Consider the following 12619-nt stretch of genomic DNA (forward strand, 5'->3'; position numbering starts at 1 on the left):
GCCGATCCTGAATCAAACACCATAAAAACAGGGATGGCCCCCTTCCATCCCACCTCATCCCTTATACCAAACACACCCTTAGTGGCTTAAGGGGGAGCGATATCCTTAGTAGATGCTCCAATGAGAACTAGGGAGAGTGCCAACTTCTCGATACCTCGGGGAAAAATCAGTGTCTTCTTATCCATCTCTTTACTTTCCCGGATTTACTTTAAGCATTTACATTATTGTAAGCTTTAAATTCCGTAATTTACTTTGTGTTCTAGCTTACTTGTTTACTTGCTTGATTGTGTACTTGTATTTCTTTCCATCTAGGCTAATATTGCTAATTGTTCTAGAATTCGGTAGAAGTAGTTTTTAATTAGAGTCCAATTCACCCCTTCTTGAACCATTCAATCCTTTCATTAGTTATCCGTAAGTGTGAAATTCTGGTGATTCTCCTTCATCTTTCCTATTTTGCATCTAGCTGTATCAATTACTATGAAATCTATGCAAAATTCCTATGAAAATTTTGTGTTCCAAGCATGTACCAATATATACATTCAGATGGACTAGGAGTGAAGATAAATTAGGCTTTGCATCATGTATGAAAGAAATAGTTCATGCTTCAGACCTTTCATATGCTGTTTGATTGCGAGCAATAGGCAGATCGCTGTCACTTTGAATTTCTGATATGCAAATTCAGGCCCATATCTTGATCACTTGTTATTGTTCTGAATTATCTGCTGAGTGAACTAAGATCAGAAATTTTGTTCTAAACTGAGCTAATATATTACTGAGCAGTACAAAAATATTGTTGCATTGATATTTGCTGAAAAAGAATGTTTGACAGGTATTACATTACAAATTATACAATGACCCTTTACAGCAAGGTCTCCTGCGAACAAAGAAAACTGGGTTGCCGAAAATCTGCTCAAAAGCTTAATGAAATGTTGGGCAAGCATTGCAACTGTAAAGAATAGGCTGACTCCTACTTCCTCTCTTAAGAAAAAAAGATAAACATACTCTTAGAATGGGATCTATATATTTTCTTATATTCTGTATATGTGAGACTAGAAATCTTTAAAAGAGGATACATGACATGAGGAAATAAAAGATAATCTTGTTGCTGACTGATAAACCAAGTTACATAATTTTATGGAAAAAAGGGATTGCAACAGCGCATGACTATTTGTGCATCGTCTCTAACTTAACTGACCTCTTTAATGAAGGAGTCTTGATATATTAATGTATTATTGATTAATTTGCCTTCAAATGTTAAACAAAAGATAGCCTAAACTCTGTCATATCAGTGTTTGAATATGGTGCACACAATTCAGTTGTGCATCTGTGCCACAAGGTGGAAAAAGAATGCCAAGTTCATTCATGTTACCCTGTACATGCCATTTGTGCAGCATATACTGTCAACCATTGGAGACAATCATCCATGCATGATATGCATATTGTAATTCACAATACATGAGGACATATCTAATCTAAAATCTAGAAGAAGTATTACCTCATTTCTGAAAAAACTCTACTTCATGGTTCATGATTAGTAATTTTTACTATGAGTTGGAACAGATAAATTGTATCTTTTGCCAATCTTTGCATTCTATTTAAAATCTGTCATGTTGCTTCATACTTTCCTAGACCAAAATAGGTTTATCATTGTTGCATTTTCATTTTTTTTAAGAGAAAGTACAAAACAAAATTATTGCCTTTTGGTTTGCAACTATATTTCAATCCTTAGTGCGCAATTGAAAGGATCGAATGATCCAAGAGAGGGTTGAATTAGGCTCTAATTAAAAATTAATTCTATCGAATTCTAAAACAAGTAACAACATTTACCTAGATGAAAAGAAATGCAACCACTCGAACAAGCAAGTAATCAAGCAAGCTAGAACACAAAGTAAATGTGGAATTTAGAAGCTTACAAGAGTGTAAATGTTCAAAGTAAATATGATAATGTAAACATATGGACAAGAAAACACTAATTTTTTCCCGAGGTATCAAGGAGTTGGCACTCTCCCTAGTCCTTGTTAGAGCATCCACTAAGGATATCGCTCCCCTTTGAGCCATGAAGACTTAAGTGCTCCCTCATGATTACCACTTCTCCATCTTCGGATTAGCAAGCATCAAACTAAGCACATCGCTTTTCTCGGGGCTTCCACAAAAATTCCAAGAGCTCACCAAGACACCTCCAATCACCAAAGACCGGCTAGGTATTGCAAACCACTAAGAGTAGTAACAAGCCAATAGCTTCAATCGACCAAGATCAAGTCTAAACTACAGCTACGTGCACACTTGCTACTCTCTATGCACTAATGATATCTTTAATCTTTGATTAAGAACTTTGCAAATCACTCTAGTGTACTCTCTTGCTTCTTGATGACACACATAGTGTATAGGCTCCTCTAGGTAAGTAAGAGTACTTAGTGAGACGAAATGAATGAGTATTTATAGGTTAGAGGTCCAAATCTAGTTATTGCTGAAAATGCATCTAGCCTCTATGTGTGGTTTTAGTAATTAATGATAATACATATGGACTAACAATATTGTTGAAGAATTATTAATAGGTTGTTCCATAAGTGATGCATGGAGAAGAGATATGCATCAAGATAAATGAGCTCTAGGTGATACTCGGAAGGAGAAACTCATAGAAGATTGACAATAAACATTAAGTCTAAGTCACTTGTGGAGACTAAGTCACTAAAGGTATAAAGTTATCAACTGAGTTTTGATGGAGTAACACCTGTGCTTTATGTTTGAGTGTGATTTAGGGTTAAGTTCCTTAAGAACGTATGGGTTGAATTGAGATATTCTATATGCCAAGAGTGAAGAACAAGATTGGACTCCATATATGATAAAGTGAATTCATTGAAGATGTCGAATACAAAGTGATTTTTCTATGGCAAGACGGTGAAGGGTAAGTAAGACTCGACTGCGATGGACCATCCATGGTGAAGGGCAAACAAATGGCTTGGCGCCGAAGGACCAAGGCGGTGGTGAAGAGCGAGTGAAGGGTTTACGCTAATACCGTGTGAGGCCATGGGAAGCTATGGGTATTTGCATCAGTCACGTGAAGAATCAAGAAAAAACGGAGTGATGACGATATAAAAGTTGGCAACTCTCTAAGTATGAAGGAAATGAACGGTACTTGAAGGTATTCAAAGGCTCAATGTGATTCAAACGTGTTCTATTTTTGAAATTGAGTATAGGTATGTCACACTATTAAGAAAGGTGCAACGTAGAGCTATTTGTCATGTCTCAGTGCTCAAGTGTTTCTAATCAACCCAAAGTGAGAGTTCGCTTTAGAAATCCGGTGCGGAAAGTGTGAAAGTATTCGAATTAAGTTTCGGAGTGTTCCTAATTTTATGTTATGTATTTAAGATCGTGATTTCAGTTGGGATGTATAGCCCTTTGAATAAGCTTTCCGTAGAGTCCAAAATCGTCAAAATAATACATCGAGATCAAAAGTTATCGTCGTTTTCAGAGGAACAGTTGTGTTGAACTCGGATATTCCAGGCTAACCCGGATACTCCGAGCTGGGTTATCTGTTAGGACCTAAGTGATTCACCTGGATACTCTGGGTTGACCCTGAGACTCCGGTTCTGATAGTTGTCTGGACTCTTCGAGTTGTACTCCGACCAGAGCTCTTGGTTATACGTTCTAGTGTCAACCCGGAGACTTCGGGTTGACCCGGATACTCTGGGTCTATACAAAAAGCTGTGTAATGGTTAGTTTTTGGGGAATGAATATAAATAACCCCTCACCCCCACCCTTGTTTGCTGCTGCTTGGGCATGAAAGAAAAATCTTCTAGAGTCAAAAGAACTCCCTCCCACTCCAATCTAGTGTGTGATTTTAGAAAAAAGTGAGTTGGGTTGAGAGATTGAAAGATTGAGTGTAAGTGAGCTAAATCTCATTTTAAGCACCTGAGTTCATCAGTAAGAAGTTCACGAAGCATTTATTAGTCTAGAGGATTCAATCCCCTAGGCTGTTAGGCATCGCTGGCAAGCACCCAAGGTTGTGATGTACAGTGGGAAGTTTATGAAGGCTTCAATTTCGCCTTCGAAAGGGAAGAAATCAAAAGTGGAAACCCAAACTCAAGTGCCAAGCTTGGAGAGGAAAAGGGTTGAGAGAGATCCGACTTAAGTGTGATCGAGCCCCTCAACGGAGACGTATGAACCTCTAGAGGAGGTGTCCGAACTTCGAGAAATAAATCTTGTGTCTCTTCTCTTGTGTTCCTTGTTCTTAAGTTATTGCTTAATATTTATGCATATTGCTCAATCTACTTGATCGTGTGAAATTGATTGTAGGTTCTCCGTGCATTTACTTGGAATTATCATTTAGAACACACGACTTCATTCGGTTTGAGCTAGAACTTTTTTGTCATCCTTTAATTTCAGTTTCAAGTTCATTCTCTGCTGAATCCGGAAGTTCCAGATATAACCCGAAATGTCCGGATTCTGTATAATCAGATTTGAACCCGAAGCCTTCGGCGAACAGTGTTTTCAGGATTTTAAACTAGCATTTTCTTGTATATATTTTACTAGTTCTGAATAATTTTTGTCACTCTAGGATTGTAACTTTTACACTTATTTAAAGTGATTGTGCACTAGTTGAGCCTAATATATTTAGGATTTTCACTTGTGAAAAATCCGTTAGTTTATTTTCTGCTGCAAGTTTAGACAACGATAAAAGAGGACGAATTTTTGTAAAAATACATATTCACTCCCCTCTAGGCGATATCATTGCCCTTTCAGTTGCCCAACCACCCACGTTTTCTGTAAACACTGGATGATCCGTTGTACACCATCTCACACACACCGGATCATCTGGTGTGTACAATTTTCAAATCCCACATTGTGCTAGCTATCATTAGTCGTTACTGCTAAGAAATGCTCCGACGCTTCTGCTGTCTACACACCAGACCATCTGGTGAATATCATCTCCACTGTGTCGAAAAGTAATTTTCCTGTGAAATGCTCTGGTGTTGCAACCCATTGAACATCTGACCATCTGGTGTATTCAACTCCATCTTCAGTGAATTTGCACAAGTCCTATAAAATGCTCCGGTGTTCTCTTCACTCTAACACCGGACAATCCGGTGTTGAATTGTGATTTTTCCAGCCAAAAATACTCCAGTGAAACTTGTTCATCGTCGGACCATCCAGTGTACTTATCATCTCTCTGACATGAGCCAAGAATGCTCTGGTGAGTTTAACTCATTAAGCGTCGGACCATCCGGTGAGAATAATTTTTTCTGAGCTCGTATAATTCAAACTTTCTTGAGCTCTAACTTCTCGATATCTCAACCATGAGCTTCTCTAAGCTACCTATTGCTAGAACCTCACAAGTGTGCTTCTAACCAAGTCTAGACTTAACTATGTCAAGTTACTACTCTTAGCCCCGATTTATAGTATGATCAAAAGACTAAGAAAAGAGACATATACTACTCTAAGTGTCTTTCATCTACTTATAATACTTAGAACTAGAAGATCCTTAATCTTGATGCTCATATCATCTGATCGTCCATAGAATCAACTTAGGAATCAAAAATACCCAATCATCATTATGAACTAAATTTTTGATCCATTCAAAATAAACTTGTTAGCTACAATAATACGGTTATTAATCATTGAAACATTTACTACTTACCTAGGGGCTTAGATGCTACAATAGTTAAGGCATATGATACAACTGCACACACCTTCACAGCGAAGCCCATCAAGCATGACACTGGCGAGCCATTTGGGACTAACACCTTTGGGAATATTATGATTGATTACCCGTAACATACAATAACCCTTTCATTCAGTTCTTGGTATGGTTATCATGCAAAACAAATTGAAAAAAAATACAAAACTCATTTGGTAGGTATGTAGAATGTACATCAACAACAATTGAGGCGCTGACATCTTCAAGAAGCTCTACCCTGGGCATCACAGGAAAGATGTGGACAACTGGATCAGCAAGGCTGCTAATTTCATTGACATCATTCAAAGAAGCGATGGTTCATGGTTAGTACATGGACTCCTTTGAAAATATTAGACATGGTTAGTACATGCACCAGTGGGATGAGCGTTGAGCGACCAAGTATTTGCACCCACTTTTGTCGGTCAACATCACTGCTTATGAAACTTTACTGACCATTTTATATCAATTACACTGCCTATTTCCTCCTTGTGTGCCGCTGCAATCCGCATCACATGATCATCTTGTCTTAATTACTATCCAAGAAATGCTACGCCGGAACAAAACCGCTTGTCCGTTCCCTCGGTGCAAACAAGCAAATACCACCAACATGAAACATCTATCCTCCCGCCGGTTATAATCCAGATGAATTCATCAATTTCCAAGTTCCTAAATCCAGAGGCCACCGTTCCTTTAGGTGGTTTACTAGAACGAGAGATGTTTGTTGAAAGAAAAAACTTTATTTCGTGTAAATTTTTGGCTATCGTTACAACGCACGGGCACTCAACTAGTTACTCCATATGTTTGCTTTTGGATTTCATTTTCCATTTTTCTTTCCCTTTTTACTCCATATGTTTGCTTTTGGAAACTGTTGGAAATTCCTACTTCTCCGCATAGTCTTGGAGGCCTGAATATCCATTGAGATAGGGATGTGTATTTATTTATCCTTTTTCTTTCCAAGTTTAGAAAAGGAACTAGAAAAATGGCATGCAATTAGCGCGCTATAATGACCTGACTGTGCTCTCTGTAGAACCCAAAAGTTTTTTAGTATAAACACATACGCGCACACCATACCACCTAAATTGTGTGCACCTCGGAAATCCTAAAACTTGATCCCGGGGCGGGTGGGGCACTGCCACTATACGCCCCACCAACAGCTTGAACCCAGGTTGCCTTCGTAAAACTTGAGCGAACTACCACCCGGGTCGACAACTGTTCGCTGTAGAATCTAGAAGTTTGTGAATCTTACTATATGAATTACGTCTCTCTCAATTCTCTTATTTATAATGGCATAAAGTCCATCAAGCAACACCTTGTTTAGCCTAATCACATGTAAATATGTACTAATCACATGAAAGATAGAATTAATCTATGATAGAAAGATAATCTTAAAAGTAGAAAAGAACACTTACTTGCCTCAACTGAGCACTAACTTTTGATAGGAATACCAGGATGGCATAAAATAACACATTAGAAATATGGAAGCAAAACATTGGCAATTTGGCATTTCTAGGTACACAATGTGATATAGTAACAACCGAATCTCTCAAGCCCCAAAGAAAGTTTGTTGAAAAGTAGAGACAAAGTTCCATTTGCCTCCAGTATACTAAACCAAGAATTCTTTCTAAAATCTAATTGCACTTATAAACTATCACTCAAAAACATTAAATTCCAATATAACAGGCATAGAAATCACCTCATCCAAGATAATCTAGTTCCACCGCATCATGTGCAAGAGATGAGTATAGCTTGTAGTTAGACTAAACAAATGTAATAATATGCGTAAGTAAAAAATGCAAAGACTATCAATATTGTTCTCCTATACATACCATAACTTATTCATAAATATACATATTTTTAGTAGACTTGAAAGAGAATATATTGAATTATATCTTGAGAAGGAGGAAGTGGGGGTTGTTGAGCATTACGCAGTTGACTACTAATTTATCACTGTGAAGTATATTGTTGGTGCAAGCTTCTTCAGATAAGGATATTAATCTTCTTGAAGATTGAAGTAAAAAATTATTTTAATTGCAACAAATAAATTCATAGCACAAGTAATTGCAATATCGAAATGAAATGTGTAATTAAATCGATAGCATAAGCTTTATAGAAATAGCTAAGATCCATTGTATATTAAAAGAAAAGATTTAGTTTTCTGGGATATTTGCAAATTGTTGGTTGTCATTTATGGATCAACGTTTGACATGCAAATAATTTGCATACCAAAAGTCAATTCATAAATGTCAACTAACAATTTGCAACCATACCATAAATCTTAGTATTTTTTTTAATATACGATAGACCTTACATGTTTCTCTACATGTTTCTCTAAAGCTAATGCTTTAAACATTTGTTTTGGGTACACAATTGATATTTATATTACAATACAAGAACTTGTTGGATGCTAAATTTATAATAAAAATTCTATAGGGGACTCTGTTTCTGCATCCAATAGTTGTGCCTTATGGTGTAACAACAGAACAAACTAATAGTAAAATAGCAAAAACAGCTATAATATGTCAAACAACGAAGTTATAAGTGTAATATGGAACTAAACAAATACTCAAACTGGGCATATATATTTTAAAAAGCTATTAATAGTCAAAATTTCAAAAAATTGACTTCATGTATGTCCAAAATATCATGTATTTGTGACGGAGAGTTGGATTTTCTGTTTTAATCTGATTGTCATGTTATGTAAGTATTCTCATTGCAACATGTGGTAGGAGGGATCACATTCTGTTGAACCTAGTGATCTCCCTTACGTCCTTTATCTTGGTGGTTCTACTTTAAAATTTTATACAAAATGTGGAGCATTTAAAAATGTAATAGATGAATCATGAATCCATATAGTGGTTTCACATTACTTAATTCATAATTTTGGTCTTTGATAGGTAAACGATTGAAGGGGCAAACTCAAAATACACAACAAGCTAGTCTACTTTGAGTCTGTGTTGATGTCTAGAACAACATGGTTTTGTGACTGGAGGGAGTAAAATAACCACTAATCAAAACTAACAAAAATATATTTACAAGTCTTACTTCTGCAAAATCAGAATGATTTCAAATGAAACGGGTAAATATCTGCATACCTACTGAGCTTTGACCAATGAATTCAACATGTCTGATAAGTCTATTATCAATACTTTGTAGTGAGCAATATGTTTATCTGCATCGCAAAGCAAGCACCAAAATATTCAACCTTTATAATAAATTGACGAACAACAATGGGAATAACATCGACATGCTTAAATTATAGCAGTATGTTTGCGATCACCAGTACAATAGGAATAACAGTGTCATTTTCACATAAATATGGTTTTGACCATGAACACTTAACACCACTTCATAGGTTGGTGACCATGAGCACTTAGCTGATGTCCTCCGCAAAGCAAAATTGAATATGTCAGATATTTTTTGTCGGTCTCATCTGGAATCTAACTTCTGACTTGCTGTAGTTATAATGTAGATGACCCTACCCTGAATACCAAGGTACCATGTCTAGGAAATCTGGTTTCATATGTCTCTTCAGCTTCTCCTCCTCCAAATTTATTGATGGGTGTGTAAGAACGCAGCTGAAAACCAAAAATAATTAAGAAATGCAAAATACTAAATATTCAAATGAGAGAATTTGAGGTCTCAGAAAGAAACAATAGTAGCCTCCATCACGACAACAAGTAATGCATCAATAATAATAAACACTAAACACATACCCAGTTAATCTCTCGACAACAAAGTTTGTGTTACAGAGGCCCATGAATGTAGCCCACAATGAGTACAAAAGAGATAGTTCATCCGATGGGCCAGCATAGGATCCACTACAAACTAACTAGATGTCATACAGAAGTATGAGAAGAACAAATAGATGAATAAAGGAGAAGCTAGTGGTACCTCCCCATAGATAACCCATTTGGCAAGAAGAGTATAATCACTTGCAGATCCAACAGGAGCAAACCAAGATGAATATATCTAATCTTTCAACTGATTCATACGGAGAAATCTTGATATTCACGTACTTCCATTTTCATTTTCAACAAAATCAAGCAAATTTGGATTAGAACTACTACCAAAAGATTTGCTTTTGTGCATAGCACAATTACCACAATAACTGTAGAATACACAATAGGCAATACTGATTATCTGAAAGAATTGCAAAATTAATCTTCTGAGGAGCAACAATATGGAGGAAAATAGAAATGGCCAATTTAGAAAACTTATAGTACAGTTTTGGACAATTGTCCATATTCCTGGCCTCGTTCCTGCCATGCGAGCAACCAACCTAATGTGCCAGAGACCAATAAATATGACATGAAAGGCAATTATGAAAAGAACCGAGGAGAAATATATTGTCAAAAAAGTGAAAGGTTCATGCGCATATCAACCCCCATTGATTGGAAGGTAGGAAGATGGTACAAAGATGTGAAGAAAATCCAAGCAACATGCCTACAAATGTGCAATATATCGAGTTTTCAAGAAGTCTGAAAACATAAACATAATAACATACCAACGGTTGAAATTTGAGTAACATGGTTGAATGGTTCATCCAAGAAAAGCATATGAAAAGAAATAGAAGAAACCAATAAGGCAAACATACATAGACCACCACTTGATATTGTCGTAGTTTATGTATGAGTGAATGTATATTTTAGATGATATAAAAAAGAGACAGATAATAATCAGTGCAATCATGATATGCCTAGAGTGTTCATGAGGATATGGATAGGTATGCATTAGGATAGTCCTAACCCTCCCCATCTTGAGGTTCCCAAGAGTGGGCTACCATTCTACTTGTCTGAACTCATCTAAATATTTGTGTATAAGTAATATAGCTAGTTTGCTCAGAAAGATAGTGTGCCACCGAACTTCTCCTTCAAACTTCAAGCAAAACTGATGTACTGCATGATTAAATACCATGTCAGATTTCCGCAAAAGAGAGTTGATTATATGAATGTGAGACGCTTGCTCGTTACCATGGAAAGAAGGAATGAATCCGAGCCGAATGGATCGAGTGGAATTCAATCCAACACAGAAACAACAGATTATAACCTGCAAAAATAATTCAGGATTGTAAAGAATAGTAGTCTCACACCTTAGGAGTAAACTCATGTAAAATCGGCCGACTAATGCGGTACACAGTGAGCTATTAAGGAAAAAAAATTACATAGATCAAAATAAAATCTTTATCTTGATCTATGGTTTCTTCAATTATACCTTCGATCTGAGTTGTTTTCTTGCGGCAGAGAGTGGGGGATAGAGAGAGAGGGAGAGAGAAAGAGAGACGGATAGAGAGTGTGAGAGAGATAGATTCTTCGATCCAAGTTGCTTTCTTATGACAGCCAGAGAGAGACTCACAGAGAGAGAGAGAGAGAAAGAGAAAGAGAGGAAACTGACTCTTCAGGAGGACATCGTCGTCCACCACCTAGTGCAGCACCACTCTGTCTAATGCGTCCAGCACCTAGAGGCGGGCGTCGATTTGGTCCCGGTGGCACTGCCATGGCGGATACTAAGCACACCGACGGCGGACAGGGGGTAAGTGGCTCGATGGTGGAAAGAAGACCAGAGAGGAGGGGGAATCTCGGCGAAGAGGGAGATGGCTGGAGAGGGCGACCGGGAGAGGGGCTCGCTGGTGGCGATTCTTGGCCGAGCAACGCGAGAGGAAGACCATGGGGGGGGGGGAGGAAACCGGCTGGGGAAAGGAGTTCACCGATGGTAGACTCCACGCCCGAGCAGAGAAAGAAGAGCGCCGATAGGTCGAGTGGTGCAATAGGAGGCGAGCCATGGCGGGGAGAGCTGTGGCTTCGCGGAGCCGAGCGGCGAGGCACAACGGTGAAGATGGGTGCGGCGGCAAGAAGGAGGACGTGGGAACAGATTGTCGGAGCGGATGTGGGAGGCACAACGCACGGCCTTGGCTATGGAGGTGGTTAGCTTAGTTGGGATCTTGGACTATTCGAAGGAGCTCTTCCTCTCGAGAGGGTTCCACAGCTCTAAGGAATCGATTGGAATGGAGTCGTCGCTGGTTGCTCATGAAGATTACCGTCACATGTCGATAGAAGATTGGACGGCTGATGTCGAGCTGGATGATGTGGCCTAGCTGGTTGGCCTCGAACGAGACCACATTTAGAATGTTAAAGGTGTGATTTTTTCTCTTTCCTTTTACTTTTGCTGCCTTAAATTAAATTACAGAATGCTGCACATGGGTTTGGCTAGTTGCAGCTTGGGGACTGAAGATACCGTAATGGATCAGAAGAATTAAATGCAAGAGGGGAGGATCATCACTGAATCAGAACAATAAGAATAAAGAAGTAAAATTAGTGAAATTACATAGAGAAAAACAATATCGTTAAAGAAAGAAATATTACTAAATTAGGAAAATCTTTCTCAGTATTTTTTTTTGTCCTCTAGAATCCGTGCCAGTAAACTTTCCAAAGTTTGAACATTGATATGTTCAAATCTCTAAACATCGATTATATGAAAATCATACTATTTAGAATCATTTTTTGATAATCTTCCATAAAAGAATAAATGTATTATTACCTATAGAATAAAGTTGCACAAGTAGAGTTCGAAGGTGCAACTCGAAGATGCACAGCATGGTGGAGGTGGTCGACGACGCCAAGACGCATACTCCGGCGACAACCACGTCAGGCTCACTGGCGACTGGGAGCAGAGTTTATTTTTTATTTTTATATTTCTAACATTAATATTTAAATAAAAAGATCTCTGATGGATAGAGTAGCAAGAATAGACGCTCACCGCTTTTTCATAGGACGGTGCATCGGACTGCTTATCGTCCTATGAAAGGATGGTAAGGGTCTTATGGGAGGATAGTAGACGTCTATTCTTGTAATTTTTTTCATCAGAGATATATTTATTTAAGTATTAATGTTAAAAAATATAAAAATAAAAAAACTCCTGGGAGCAAGGTCATACGGGTCGTGCCCC

This window comes from Phragmites australis, chromosome 6 (genome assembly GCF_958298935.1).
Source record: "Phragmites australis chromosome 6, lpPhrAust1.1, whole genome shotgun sequence".
Lineage (NCBI taxonomy): Eukaryota > Viridiplantae > Streptophyta > Magnoliopsida > Poales > Poaceae > Phragmites > Phragmites australis.